The sequence below is a fragment of the Emydura macquarii genome, unplaced genomic scaffold (assembly GCF_026122565.2).
Source record: "Emydura macquarii macquarii isolate MOO-44397 ecotype Brisbane River unplaced genomic scaffold, CSIRO-AGI_Emac_v2 contig_2129, whole genome shotgun sequence".
Taxonomy (NCBI): domain Eukaryota; kingdom Metazoa; phylum Chordata; order Testudines; family Chelidae; genus Emydura; species Emydura macquarii.
In genome coordinates, this window is record NW_027132266.1 from 64,682 (window position 1) to 79,978 (window position 15,297).

Genomic DNA, 15,297 nt, shown 5'->3' on the forward strand with positions numbered 1-15,297 from the left:
CAATAAAAAACTTTATTGCTCTGATACGACAGACGTGGTCTGCAGGGATATGACTGCTCTGTTCTCAGACTGAAAATCCTGGCACTGTGCTCTGAAGTCTACATTTAGCCTTACAATTTCAGCCGGTGACCAGGAGAGGGAGAGGAGTTTATGAACATTTATGGAATTAATTTGAAACACTTGATTAACTTTCAGCTCTATCCCCTCCCGATTCGATAGCACCGTTTGTTTTATTGTTCCTAGATTCAACCCATGGCTGACACGGACTGGGGAAACCAAACAGCTATAATGGAATTCATCCTCCTGGGATTTGGGGATCTCCCTGACCTGCACATTTCTCTCTTCCTGATATTTCTAGTGAGCTACATCGCAACTGTGGCCAGGAACACCCTCATCATTGTGCTAGTTGTGACTGACCGGCACCTGCACACCCCATGTACTTCTTCCTGGGGAACTTGTCCTGCCTGGAGATCTGCTACAGCTCCACCATCCTGCCCAAGGTGCTGGCCAGTCTCCTGACTGGGGACAGAACCATCTCCGTTAATGGCTGCATGACACAACTGTACTTCTTTGCCGTTCTGGCAGCTACGGAATGCTGTCTCCTAGCAGCGAAGTCTTACGACCGGTATTTAGCCATATGTAAACCCCTGCACTATTCAGCTCTTATGAACACCCGGTTTTGTCTCCAGTTGGCTGCTGGGTCATGGTTAAACGGTTGTTTGGCTATTACCATCTTTATATTGTACATGTCCCAGTTCATATTCTGTGGTCCGAATGAAATTGACCATTTCTTTTGTGACCCCATCACACTGATAAAACTCTCCTGCGTAGACACACACCTGATAGTAGTGTTTGATTTCATCCTAGCCTGTGTATTCACCCTGCCTCCATTCCTGCTAACCCTGACGTCCTACGCTTGTATCATCATCACCATCCTGAGAATCCCTTCCGCCACCGGGAGGCAGAAGGCTTTTTCCACCTGCTCCTCTCATCTCACTGTGGTGACAGTTTTCTATGGGACCCTAATGAGTGACTACATGCTACCGCCTCTCGACACACTGAAAGGCCTGAAGAAACTGCTCTCTGTTTGCTACACGGTCCTAACCCCCCTGGTTAAGCCCCTCATCTACAGCCTGAGAAACAGAGAGGTCAGGGAAGCCTTGAGCAAAGCAGTCAGCCAATACGTGGCGTTCCCAAAAAATTGCAGAGATGCCTCGATCATAACTTAGGCTGAGGTTTTCAAAGCTGCCTGGGTGATTTAGGCAAAATTCCTTCACTGAAATTAAGTTGAAAATGCCCATTGAATATCTCAGCACTGATGTGAAAAATCAGTCGTGATGATCTGCATGGAGTTACTGAGGCAGAGGGTTCATGGTCCTTGTAACACAGCATACAGGAAAGTGAGGTTGTGGACAGCGCTAACAGCCTGTCATTCTCAGCACTGATACATAGAGGATGACGGTGTTTTTCTCTGCGATCTCTAAACGTTCACTGTGGATGAGGAGTGTGTATTGCATGTGAAAATGTGCAGAGTTGAGATGTTGTGTAAGGCACAAACTCCACTGACTATTAACGCAAATCCCTGTGCATGTCCCCTGTTGTTCATTATTTCTCTGTGTTGGACAATAAAATCTGATAATCAAATTCCGATAACCTGCTACAAATAAAACACAATGGGTGACAGATTTGTAAGGTTTGTTTTCCAAATCATTTCTTATGCCCCCAAGGACACAAAGGAGAATCCAGCCAGAGCTGGGGTCAGTGTTGTCTATCTAGAGAGGACGGAGCAGTGAGGGAGGCAACCATAACCATTTTCCCATCATGGAATTTTTAACTAGGCACTGGTCAGAGGGGAGACAAAATTTTCAGCAATTTTTTATTCTCATTTTTGATAACAACAAAGGTTTTGACAATAAAAATACGAACTCCTGGTGCAGCCTGTGCGGGGATGTAAACCTGGGACATCTGTCACCCCTGAAATTGTACCTCTTGCCATCCCCACCATATCCCCTCTGCAAACCTGATAGTTTCACTACATTCCCACAGTTCAGATGTAAACAGCCGGGCCCCAGCAACGACCTTCGCCAGAACAGCTTTATAGCTCTGATCTGGGCTAAACCCAGCTGGGACCAGCTCCAGCAAAGCAGCAGCACCGGGGCCACTTGGCCTTCAGGTGCAGAGGGCATGGGCAGACGCAGAGCTCAGGTTCGCCAGGGTGCAAGGAGATGCACACATGTAGAACCCACCAAGGCTGTCAATGGTCACCACGAAAGGACTCAGCATGTGGCACTGCAGGGCGGAAACTGCTCTGCTGCTGCCAACTGCACAGAGCGGCACCACACCATCAGCCCCAGGTGCCTTAGACAGCTCTGCTCCACGCAGGGCCCCCTCCTCAGGGAGTGAGGCAACCCATGGCCAGAGGAAGCGGCTACCTTCTACTAAGAGGCAGAACTCCCGTGGGGTCAAACACGGCAGCGCTGGCTCAGTGACTAGAGCACGTCAGGGCTTGTTGAGAGGTGGGAGAGCTGGGCGCCAGTGAGAACTGAAGGGCTCCAACTCTGTGGACGGGATTTCCCAAGGAGCCCAGTGGAGTCAGGCACCCAAATCCCTTGGAATCTCAGCTTGGAGAGCCACTGGGCTTCTGTCACTCTAGGTCCAGTCTGTGCATTTCAATTGGAAACAGCTCCCACAGCCACAGACCTACACTGGACTGACGGGAGACCCCTGTTCACCTTCCAGAGCCACTGCTGCTGCAGTGTCTGCTGTCACCATTGGGCTGGTGTGTGCGGTTGTTCCCAGTGGTTCTAATCTGGCCCAGCGCACCCCCAGCAGTGGGTAAGAAATGAGGAAAGATGGGATTGTGCTGCCTAGGGTCACTAGAGGGCAGAGGAATGGGACAAGTGTGGCCCTGCTGCCTCAAGGCCGATGTAGAGCCACTGAAATGGAAGGGCCAGAAAGGAAGAGTTATGCTGCCAAAGGACCAAGAGAGGGCAGTGGAAGGGGGTGAAGCTGTATAACAGTGTACAAGTGGTGAGGGAAGAGCATGGAAGAGAGAAGGTCCCCTATGCTATGGATAACTATGGATAGTAGTCGACATTAAGGACTGAGAAATGGGAAGTTACACTCAATAATGGCCACCTGATGGCACAAGAGAGTCAAGAATTGGAAGGAGGCAGCTGGAGTGAAAAGAAGAATCCACTTGAGGCGAGTCAAGGATACAAACAGGGTAACAGAAATCGACACTAGAGGGCACCAGCATGTGGAGTAAATGGGAGGAGGTCAGCTATACTGGTCAGTGACCGACAGATTCCTGTAGCCAATGAAATAATGGAAAAGGGCAGTGTGACACGCTGTACCCCATGTACACCCTTACGGTGTGATTTGTGCATTGTCTGATGCAAAGTGGGCCAGGTGAGGTGTTCCTGGAACGCTCGTGGCATCCTGAACATCATTGTTGTGCTGGCATGTTTCCTGCAGTGTCATACATGTGTACAGACATGAAATTCTGCTATATCATATCCCAAATGTGAGTCTTATGTGGCTTGAATAGATGCAGACAAACACAAAGCTGTGTTTCTGTGCCCCACAGAGGCAGGCATGCAGGAAAAATGGACTAGCCTAAGCACCTGTGAGCACTTTGGCCAAGTGGAAGAAATCATGCCCCTTGCTGGACAGGGCCGATCACCCGACCCCAGGGGGTGTTGGGGAAACGTGTTAAAAGGTGAGGCATCTTTGTCTCTTGGTTCTGTCTCCCCTGGAATCCATCTTCTAAGCAACACCAAAGACTGAGAACCTAACCACAGGGGGGGGACCTCGTTGCAAGAGGCATCGCAACCAGCCTGTGTGGTAAGCTGAATACAGACTGACATATTATTCTTAGGTTAAGATGTGAGCTATCTTTTAGTTAATTGTGATTAACTCCTTGATTTATTAATACTCTGACTTAGATTCACTTAAAATCAATAAATGTATTTGTTTGTTTTATCTAAAGCAGTGCATGTGGACTGAGTGTGTGCAGAGACCTCACTTAGAATGACAGTGCTGGTGCATATCAAGTTCTTTGATAAATTGACCGACAAGCGTAAATGATCTTGCAGGATGCAGTACTGAACCTGCAAGACGGCAGTTCCCAGAGTTGCTTCTGGGAGCGGGGGTGTTTGCTGGGGGTTTATCCCATGAGTGGTGGCCAGAAGCGCTCCTTCACTAGGTGAGGGACCAATTACATGAAGGAGGCTGGGTGTGGGCCGACTCAGGAATGGGTAGTTCACACAGCAAAGCAGGATAAGTCGGGGCCCAAGACTGAAGAATTGGGGTGACACAGCTACACACCAGTCAGATTGCAGGGAGGGAACGTCACAGGCAGCAATATGACAAGATGCCCAGTAGGTGGCAGCCAATTGTAAGCATGACGTATGGGCAGGTATTTTCTTTAATGCCCATTAGATGGCAGCATATATGGACAATTAATTGAGGGGAAGTGCAAGTTCATGGCAGCACCTTGGACAGGGATCTCTCAAAAATGTCAGCTGGTATTTAATCATGAGCTAAATGTTTTTTCCTACAGAATCATTAGACTTAAAGAAAAAAAGATGCAATTATACAAGGAACTATACACTATACACTATACAGCATAACTTGCATCGACAACACTCTATAATGCAGACGAGGCCCCAGTCTCCCTGTCCATTGCAGCATTGCATAGTGAGCCTGGATTCTGAATCACAGAACGAGGGTTCCACTGGCTGGCAAGACACTAGCACTTAGGTGTTCCAGTTCCTAAACTCCTTTGTGGACCTAACCCTAGATAATAATTTCACTTTATATTCTAAATTGGTTATAGTGTGTGGAATTCACCAAACTATCTTTATCTACCAACATTCAGCAAGTAAAATATTGGTCAAGCATATTCTGATGCTCATTCCTCTTCCAGTTTCAAACCTTTGCACACCCTGAAATATTATAAGTGTACCTCACCAAAGAACAAGCGAGAAATAAGGGTGATGCAGCAGCTGAGTATTAAACAGTAAATAAGCTGTCCTCATCACCATTTTGCCTAACAAAAAGAGAGTGAGATTTTTGAATTCTCATAAAATCAAGTCATTTACTGACAATTTTTCTCAGGGCCTCCTTGACCTCTTTGTTCCTCAGGCTGTATATGAAGGGATTGGCCAAAGGAGTCAGAATTGTGTAGAAGATAGTGAAGACTTTGTTCAAATCCCTCAGTGTCGGGTTTTTTGGTAGCAGATACGCGATGATCAGGGTCCCATAGAAGATGGTCACCACAAGGAGGTGAGAGGAGCATGTGGAAAATGCCTTGTGCTTCCCGGTGGAGGAAGGGATTCTCAGGACAGTGGAGATGATATAAACATAGGAAGTCAGGGTTAATGCAAATGGGGGCAGGGTGAATATAGCAGTCACAATGGTAATTAGAACCTCTAGCGGGTCGGTGTCACTGCAGTGGAGATTTATTATCTGCGTAGATTCACAGAAGAAATTATCAAATTTACTGGGGCCACAGAAAGGTAATGGTGACATGAAGGACACTGAAATAGTGCCAGCCAAGAACCCACTTATCCCAGACCCAGTTGCTAACTGGAGGCATAAACTGCCATTCATAAGGCTGCATAGTGCAGCGGTTTGCATATTGCTAAATACTGGTCATAAGACATTGCAGCTAAGAGATAACACTCGGTAGCACCAAAGAAACTAACAAAATAAAATTGTGTCATACAACCATGGATAGAAATGGCTCTGTCTCCAGTCAGAAAACTGGCCAGCATCCTCGGCAGGATGGTGGAGGTGTAGCAGATCTCCAGGCAGGACAAATTCCCCAGGAAGAAGTACATGGGGGTGTGAAGGTGGTGATCAGCCACAACGAGCTCAACAATGAAGATGTTCCCGACCACCGACACTACGTAGATTACTAGAAACAGCAGGAAGAGAAGAAACTGCAATTCAGGGAGATGCCCAAATCCGAGGAGGATGAATTCAGTGATGGTCGTTTGATTTCCCCACTCTGTGTCTGCAATGGATTGTACCTGCGGGAAATAAAACAAACCCAACACTATAATGAAAATACAGCCTGGGTTACACTCAATAACATTATCAATTTAAAAGCATTAACGTTCAAAGGCCCTCTGTCCGTCAGTCCACCAGCCCAAATACTGGCTACAAAACACAAAGTGGGGTAGTGGCATCCATACATGGACCGTGATGATGAACTGCCCAGCTGTGGAATCATTCCAAGGCTACGTCTACACTAGAAACACTACATGGTTCAGCGCTGCCGCTGTAGCATAGACACTTCCTGTAGCAATGGAAGGTGTTTTCCTGTTGCTGTTGTAAATCCACTTCTCCAAGAGGCAAGTCGCCAGGTTGATGGAAAAATTCTTCCAGTGACCTAGCAGTGCCCACACCAGGACTTGGGTCTGTTGCGTGTTTGTCACATGACAGCTCCAGTGGAATTATTTAATCAAAGATTAATACAGCATTATACAGAATACAGAAAGAATAATTACACCACAGGTGGCAATGTAAAGAACTGACCTCTGTGTCTCTCTCCTCTGTACCTCGTGGAGGCCAGCAGTTTGTACGTCCCATTGAATTCCTGACACCTCTGTCTTATTACAGGTTATAACACAAAGAAACCCCTTTTTGGAGGGAAAATTACTTTCCCATGGTTAATTTCACCGTGTGTTCAGTTTTTGACATTTTCATTTTACCTGATTACATATGGAATTTCTTTCATGGTATTGTTAGGTTACATGATTGATAAGCTACAGGGAATCCTATCCCAGCATTATTACTGACAATTGAGAAACCCAACAATTCTTAATAAGTTAAAACCATCTTTCAATAGGTCGTTGTTTTATTCCTTACAGAACCCATCTGTACTAAATGTTCCGTTTTAGATCACCTAGTCCATTACAGAAAATAACTGCCATAAGCAGGATCCCCTATCTACCACAGAGTCTTATTTATACTTCCGTAGACATTTTTAGTAGTTTAGAGATTCTGTTCCCTGAACACCTGGATTTCCACAGATCCGAAGATGCTGAGAATAACTAAATACAGCCCAACACTCAATCATATACAATCCTGAATACAGGTCACTCACATGTTTAGAGCCAGTGTTCTGGGCCTAAGAATTCAAACACTCTTTCCTAAAAGCATAACAATTTTGGGATAACAGTTAATATGTAAATAAGTTTAATATAGAAGAATGAGTACTGAAAAGGTTTGTATTTACTAACACTACATCGTACAGTGCATGGCATTTTTCACAGCCCGAGCTTTGTCGTGTAGACCAGCCTTTACTCTCCTGCTCTGGAGAAATTACTATTCGTTGTCATTATGAAAGACTATGAACGCCAAGGGATAGTCATTGGGTCAGGGTCAGCATGTCTCTAGAGCCCAGGGCACTTACCTAGGATATGGGTGAGTCCCTGTTCCAATGTAACAGAACAGTTCTGAGAGGAGAGATTGAAAACACCCCTTAGATCACTATGTAGGACATTTGCTTGCAATGTTAGAAATTGCTTCTACTGAGGCAGATGGGTGAACAGAACCTGAGTCTCCTACCGTGCAGGTGAGGCTCTGCCTGTTGGACTAAAGCCACTTCCACCGCCTCTGCTTCTTTGGGAATCCTTTGCTTTGCTCTTGTCAAAATTCCTGACTCTCAAAACACAATTTGCTGGGACAAATGAAACAGTCTTTTTGTTTCAGCATTACTGAAACCTTTGCCCTGGAAATGTTCCATTTCGGTAATGCTGGAGCGTTTCGATTTGTCTCAGCTCAACTTCCTTTTTCTTTTTCAATTTGACAAGTGTTTTATGGCTTGTGCCAAAACAATATAGATACATGCTATTTTTCAAAATTGCCCATGAACTGAAAAAACCCAACTGATTTGCTCAGCCCTGTTAATGAAAATTGAGCATAACTGAAACACGAATGTGCTGCTAAGCCAAACGCAGGTTTGTGTAAAGACCCTAATGCATCTGATTAACAATACAGTAAGCCTTGCTCTGCAGAATCTGCTCCAAAGAGCTGGTGCTCGTGGTTTGCCATGGATATGCAGGTCCCCTGAAGAGTCTGGCAACTAGCGGTAAGAGAACTGGATTCCCTGCACACCAGAGTCGCCAGCTGAGGTGGCAAACCCTGAACATTGCTTTGATTTGGACTTTGAGAGCTTCTCTCACCCCAACACAAAATTCAGTACTCCACAAATGAGATTTTGCCAATTCAAAACTGTGCTTCCTATGCCCCTTTAGGCTGGCAATTGTTTGACTGAACTGTACCTTGCAGATCAGTTTTTATACTGCTGTGACCATCATGTATTATTTTTTGGGTTTCTTGGTCAAAGAATACTATTGATTCAAACTGCTGAGTGACAGTCTGAAATACCATCTCCATTAACATCCACAGGAGCATAGTTGTACATTTACAAGGGATATAAACTTACATGATTCTGAAAATATGCCACCCAACACATCGAAGGGTCTGGATTTTTTTTTCACATTTCCATTTTCTCTTTTTTTCCTTTTCCCACTCTGACCTTCCACAACTTGGAAAGAATTGCAAAAGTAAGAGGGACAATTAAAGTCTGCACTGTTTCACATGTTGCGGAAGATTTGGAAAGTTGCTGAGTGGCAAAAAGAAAAAGGAATAAAAAGAAGTGAAAAAATGTGAGAGGCATTTATACTATTTCTTTTACTGCAGCCAGGGGTTTAAAAACAATCACCGACAATTTGAAAAAGTGTAAATTTCTTCATGATTAAGAGAAACAGCTTTCAAATGTCAGCAAGTGTCCTAGGAATTAATTGACAGAATTAACAGAGCCTATATACAGAAGTAAAGGGATGAAATGAAGAAAGGGAAAATTGAGATGAGATAATTTCAGCGTGACCGAGACGTATCAGTCTGTGAAATTGTTTTGCTTGCAAGCCTGTGAGTTAGACAGTGGAGCTCACTGTGGCAGGAAGTTGTTCAGTCAAGAACCAAGCGAAGTTCAGACAGGATCAGGACATTTATATGTCACAAGAACACCCAGAGTTCTCACCGTTCATGATAACCCTAGTTCCGGGCGGGATATTAAACCTCATCATCCAGGGCTTGCACCAATTTCTAAGTATTAGAGACTGGGATGGGACCTAACGTGGGGGCAGAATGTCCCACTTTTTGTACTGCAGGGTCTGCAGCATCTGGCGTGAGCCACTCTCAGAGACAGGAGACTGGGCAAGGTGGACCTTGTGTCTGGTCCAGCCTAACAATCCCTATGAGTCTCATGGTTGGGGTTACTGCAAGGGGAAGAGGACCAAGCACTAAGATGTGTACAGCAGGGGTCATTCCGGTGCTGGCAGAGAGGGGCTGGAGGGGACAGAGTTTTTCTTTCTGGTCCTTAGTGTCTATAATTCTGTTCCAGCTCCCGGCACAGACAAATGACACGATCTACAGCCAAACGTTTCCCCTCTCTGCCACAGTCTCTTCAATGGTTACAGGGCACTGACTGCCATCGCTGGGGGAAAGCGATTCCTCATTGACTGCTAATCACGCAGCCCTTTGATAGCGCTGTGTGCATAGCTGGGATTGCCTTCAGCCCATCTCTCGCCATGGGGCCGGGTGTGGAGCTAGTTCTGACTCCATCCCAATGAGAACCATTGAGCTCTGTGTGGCAGATTCTGGTTATGATGCCAGCCAGAGGCTAATAGACTCCCCCCTTCTAGGGCAATAAAGAGTCTGGTGAAATAGAAATCCCAAGACCCCAGAAAAGGGTCAACAGCTCCAGGCCCCCACAGGGTCTTGACCTCTGTGCTCTCAAGTCCCCATTGCCTCCTCTGCTGGAGGCAGGAGGGGAACCGAAGCCCGTCCATTGTGCTGGGTTTCAGCCCTGCTTGGAGCAGCAGGAACCAGTTACCCCCACTGCCTGGCTGCTTCTGGAAGCATTTCCCAGTCTCACATTCTGGTCCTTCTCCGCTGGAAGTCTGACTTCAGGGGCAGCTCCTGGCCCATCCACAGCTCTTCTCAGCAGCCCCTCAGGCTCTGGCCACCAGCCCACCTTGCCAGTCCTCCGCAGCTGTTGAGAGGCCACCAGTCAGCTCCTATTAACCCTTTAATGGCCGAAAGAGCCTGGGGTCCATACACCCCCTGTCTCTGTCTCAGCACATGGCAGCAGCAGCAGCAGGAGGGATAACATGTACCTGAGACCACAGGATCGTCTGCCTCAAGTCGATGCGCTTGGTGAGCAGGATTCAGGTTCTTCTCTCTCTTTTCTCTCCAGCAGTTGGGTTTTCGGGAAGCAGACCCGCTTCCCCCCCGAAGAGACAAGCAGGTGCCGAGATTGGCCTTGGAGCCTGTCGTCTCTGTTGACAGCGCCCTCACCTCCTCACATTTGTATCCTCTGCAGGAGAGGGTTGTGTCCCCTGATGCTACGCCTGAGGGAATTTCTCTCTGCTGTAGGGGGAGCTGCTGCTGCATTTGCAACACACATGGCCCAAACAACAGACCTGATAAAACCAGTCTGCCGGGCCCAGAGGAGTTCTTCCCTCTCCATGGGATGACTGTGTTGCATGACTGAAAGGTCCTGCTCCAGTGATCTAGGGCTGGATCCTGCTGTCCCAGAACAGACACGTCTTCCCTTCTCATTGAGGAGTCAAATTCCCTTCAGTGGCACAACATACCCAAGTAAGATGTAGTCACATGAGCCAAGTATGACAGGCCGGGCTCTCACAGTGTAGCCTGTAGTAGAGGGGCAGTAGAATTGTGAGGCAATGTTGTACACTTGGTCCAGCATTTGTAACTTAGACATTTCAGTCCGGATTTAGAAAGCAGCCTAAGGGACTGGAATCTGAGTGTCTAACTCTCTTGGCTCTTCTGAAAACCCCAGGCTTGGTGGTGTGCGGTGCAAGGAAAGGAAAGGACAAAGGGAAGTCCGCTGTAACATTTCTCCCAGGAGAATTTAGAGAAGGCGCTAGATCCGTCACCATACATTTGCAAATAATTTGACCTGAAATTCTTGTAAAGTTTAACAGCGTATCAGAGACAGGCAGAGCATTGCAGTGTACATTGCTGAAGTGAGGTTCAACCCCACAGAGTTCTCCGTGGTTACCTGGCAGAGGGGTCTCTGCACTTCATCCCCATGAAGTGTCCTGTTAGGAGTGTGAGCTAAGGAAAGGAAGGGTGAATGAGTCTCAGCTGCTTTCCTGGGGAATGGGAGGTCAGTGACCACTCTTTTGCCAACTCTTGCTATTCTGTTATGAGCTTCACCAGCTTTAACGTTGAATGTATCGCCCCAGCTCGTGGAGGCAGGAGGTCAGAGGAGAATCTCAGCTTTTTTATTATTATTTATCTTTTTTTTCTTGTTTTGTTTTAAAAGTAAGCTTCTAGCTCTCATGACATTGAAGAAAAGCTTGAGAACATGACACAAGTGCAGCCTTCAAGGCTCAGAAACCAGAAGGAAATCAAATGAACACAAAATTAACACAAAAACAAACACGTGATTTCTCAGCCAATCTCCTGATTTTCATAAGCATTGGAATCAGTGAATTTTAGGTTTTGAAAACCCCACTAGGTGCCTAACTATGATGCTTCCCTGGGGGATTCAGGGTTATGAGGCACCTTGCTCTCACATAATCTTAGCATCAGGGAGTTGTGTATGCCTGCAGGGGGTCAGCTCCCTCACTCCATCAGCCTTTGCAACACAAGCAATCCTCTTTCCCCGCTTTCTCTGTACAGGGTAACAATAGAATCATAGAAGATGAGGGTTGGAAGGGACCTCAGAAGGTATCTAGTCCTACCCCATGCTCAAAGCAGGACCAACCTCAGCTAAATCATCCCAGCCAGGATTTTGTCAAGCTGGGCCTTAAAAACCAATAAGGATGGAGATCCCATCACCTCCCTAGGTAACCCATTCCAGTGCTTTACCACCCTCCTAGTGAAAAACTTTTTCCTAATATCCAACCTAGACCTCCCCCACTGCAACTTGAGACCATTGCTCCTTGTTCTGTCATCCACCACTGAGAACTGCCTAGCTCCATCCTCCCTGGAACCCCCCTTCAGGTAGTTGAAGGCTGCTATCAAATACCCCCTACTTCTTCTCTTCTGCAGACTAAACAAGCACAGTTCCCTCAATCTCTCCTCGTAAATCATGTGCTCCAGCGTCTAATCATTTTTGTTGCCTTCCCCTGGACTCTCTAATTTGTCCACATCCTTTCTGTAGTGGTGGCCCCAAAACTGGACACTATACTCCAAATGTAGCCTCACCAGTCCCAAATAGAGGGGAATAATCACTCCCCTCAATCTGCTGTTCCTACTAATGCAGCCCAATATGCCGTTAGCCTTATTGGCAATAAGAGCACACTGTTGACTCATATCCAGCTTCTTGTCCACTGTAATCCCCAGGTCCCATTCTGCAAAACTGCTGCCTAGCCAGTCAGTCCCCAGTCTGTAGCAGTGCATGGGATTCTTCCGTCCTCAGTGCAGGACTCTGCACTTGTCCTTGTTGAACTTTATCAGGTTTCTTTTGGCCCAAACCTTCAATTTGTCTAAGTCACTCTGTATCCTATCCCTATAGGCAAAAAACAACCCTTGAGCCCTCTGAGCATCATTATGGAGTGCCCAGGCCCTGTTCCACTGGACACTCACAGTCCTCTCAGATGCACAACTCCCAAAGGAATGGTACCCAGTAGCGTGCAAAATTCAGCTCAGGATCCCCACTCTCCTTTACATGCAGCACTTAGATCTTTGCATAGTGAAAACACGAATAGGTTTATTAGCAATGAACAGGGGTTCGAAAGTCAGAATATTGGAAACAAATGGTTACCATAGAAAACAAAATCATAACATGCTTCTTAGAGACTAAACTTAACTTACAAGGTATTTCCCTGACTCCTACAGGATAGCTCACCCTGTTCTTTGCCCAGCATTTTCAACCAGGGTGTCTGAGATTCCCACTTTCATAAGATCAAAGCCAACACACAGTTTGTCTTCACAGAGTGAAGGATGACAGAGCATCTCTCTGCACCTCTGGATACAGCAGACCAGACCTTGGATCTCCACCTGAAAACAGGATCCTCCCAGCTGTTTACCTCTTCCTGTTAATTTCCTTCGGAAGTGCCATAGATTCAAAGGCCAGAGGCAGCCATTGTGATCATCCAGTCTGTGCTGCTAACTAAAAGAGGCCATAGAACTTCTCCAAAGTAATCACTAGTGCGGATCTTTTTTTAAAAAAAAATCCAGTCTTGATTTCATAATTGTCAGTGATGGAGAATCCACCATGGCCCTTGGTTAATTGTTCCAATGGTTAATTACCCTCGCCGTCAAAAAATTATGCCTTATTTCTGGTCTGAATTTGTCTTGCTTCAACTTCCAACATTTGGACAATGTTAGACTTTCTCTGGTAGCCTCAAGAGCCCATTATTAAATATTTGTTCCTCATGTAGATATCAGACTGTATGGACAAGTTACTCCTAAACCTTTCTTAACTGAATAGTAGATTGAGCTCTTTGAGTCTATCAGTATAAGACATGTTTTCCAATCCTTTAATCATTCCCATGGATCTTCTCTGAACTCTCCAATGTATCTTCTTTCTGGAATTGCAGACACCAGAACTGAATGTCAAATTTCAGCAGTGATCACAACAGTGTAAAATACAGAGATAGCCTCTCTACTCCTACTCATGTTTTACTGGGTGCATAACTGGTTGAAAAACCATTCCCAGAGAGTAGTTATCAGTGGTTCACAGTCAAGCTGGAAGGGCACATTGAGTGGTGCAGTGATCAGTTCTGGTTCTGGTTCTGTCCAATATCTTCATCAATGATTTGGATGATGTCATAGAGAGTACACTTATAAAGTATGTGGACGATAACAAGCTGGGAGGGGTTGCAATTGATTTGGAGGATAGAATTAAAATTCCAAATGATCTGGACAAACTGGAGAAGTGGTCTGAAGTAAATAGGATGAAATTCAATAAGGACAAATGCAAAGTACTCCACTTAGGAAGGAACAATCAGTTGCACACAAACAAAATGGGAAATGACTTACTGGGAACAAGTATTGGAGAAAGAGATCTGGGGGTCATAGTGGATCACAAGCTAAATACGCGTCAAAAGTGTAAACTGTTGCGATAAAAGCATACATCATTCTGGGGTGTATTAGCAGGAGTGTTGTAAGCAATAAACGAGATGTAATTCTTCTACGCTACTCAGTAATGACAAGGCCTCAACTGGAGTGTTGTGTACAGTTCTGGGTGCCGCATTTCAGGAAAGACGTGGACTAATGGCAGAAAGTCCAGAGAAGAGCAACAAAAAGGATTAAAGGCCTAGAAAACATGACCGATGAGGGAAGATTGAAAAAATTGGGTCTGTTTAATCTGGAGAAGAGAAGACTGAGAGGGGACATGATAACAGTTTTCAACTACATAAAAGGTTCTTAAAGGAGGAGGGAGAAAAATTGTTCTCGTTAACCTCTGAGAATAGGATCAGAAGCAGTGGGCTCAAATTGCAGCAAGACCAGTTTAAGTTGGCCATTAGGGAAAACTTCCTAACGATCAGGGCAGTTAAGCACTAAAATAAATTGTCTAGAGAGGTTGTGGAATCTTCATCATTGGAGATTTTTAAAAGCAGGTTAGACAAACACCTGTCAGGGGTGGTCTAGATAATGCTTAGTCCTGCCATGAGTGCAGGGTACTGGACTAGAAGACTTCTCAAGTCCCTTCCAGTCCTACTATTCTATGATTTTATGCATCCAAGGATTGCATTAGTTCTTTGGCCATCATCTCACATTGGAAACTCATGTTCACCTCATTATCCACCATGACCCCAAATCTTCTTCCAGAGTCATTGCTTCCCAGGATAGATCCCCCATCCTATAGCTATGGCCTACATTCTTTGTTTACATTGAGACATATGTTTGCGTGTCTCCAGTTTACCAAGTGATCCAGTTCGCTCTGAAGCAGTGACCTGTCCTCTTCCTTTTTTACCACTCCTCCAATTTTTGTGTCATCTGCAAACTTCATCGGTCTCCACAAGCTCTTCATTGGCATTGGACTCAGTATGCTAATAGACTTCTCTTGTAGGATACGCAATACACAGTGGTGCACCAGGAAGATAAGTGGCTCCCATCCAAAGTCTGGAGAAGTTTGTCTCAAGGGACGCTGCTTTTGAGTGACCTGCTTTTAACTACAAGGCCCAGAGAACATAATTTCCAGCATATCCTTAACTCCTCACAGTGATTATGATGAACACTCTAGACTCCTTACATGACCCCTTTTGGTGAACCCATGGGATCCCTCAGCCAGTTGGC

General features: G+C 45.7%; 2 pseudogenes; one reads left to right on the plus strand and one right to left on the minus strand.

The window, feature by feature from the left end:
• Positions 1 to 231: 231 nt before the first annotated feature.
• On the plus strand, positions 232 to 1,229 carry LOC137160089 (olfactory receptor 6B1-like; annotated as a pseudogene).
• A 3,868-nt stretch (positions 1,230 to 5,097) lies between these two features.
• LOC137160090 (olfactory receptor 10A4-like) lies at positions 5,098 to 15,010 on the minus strand (annotated as a pseudogene).
• Between the last annotated feature and the right edge of the window lie 287 nt (positions 15,011 to 15,297).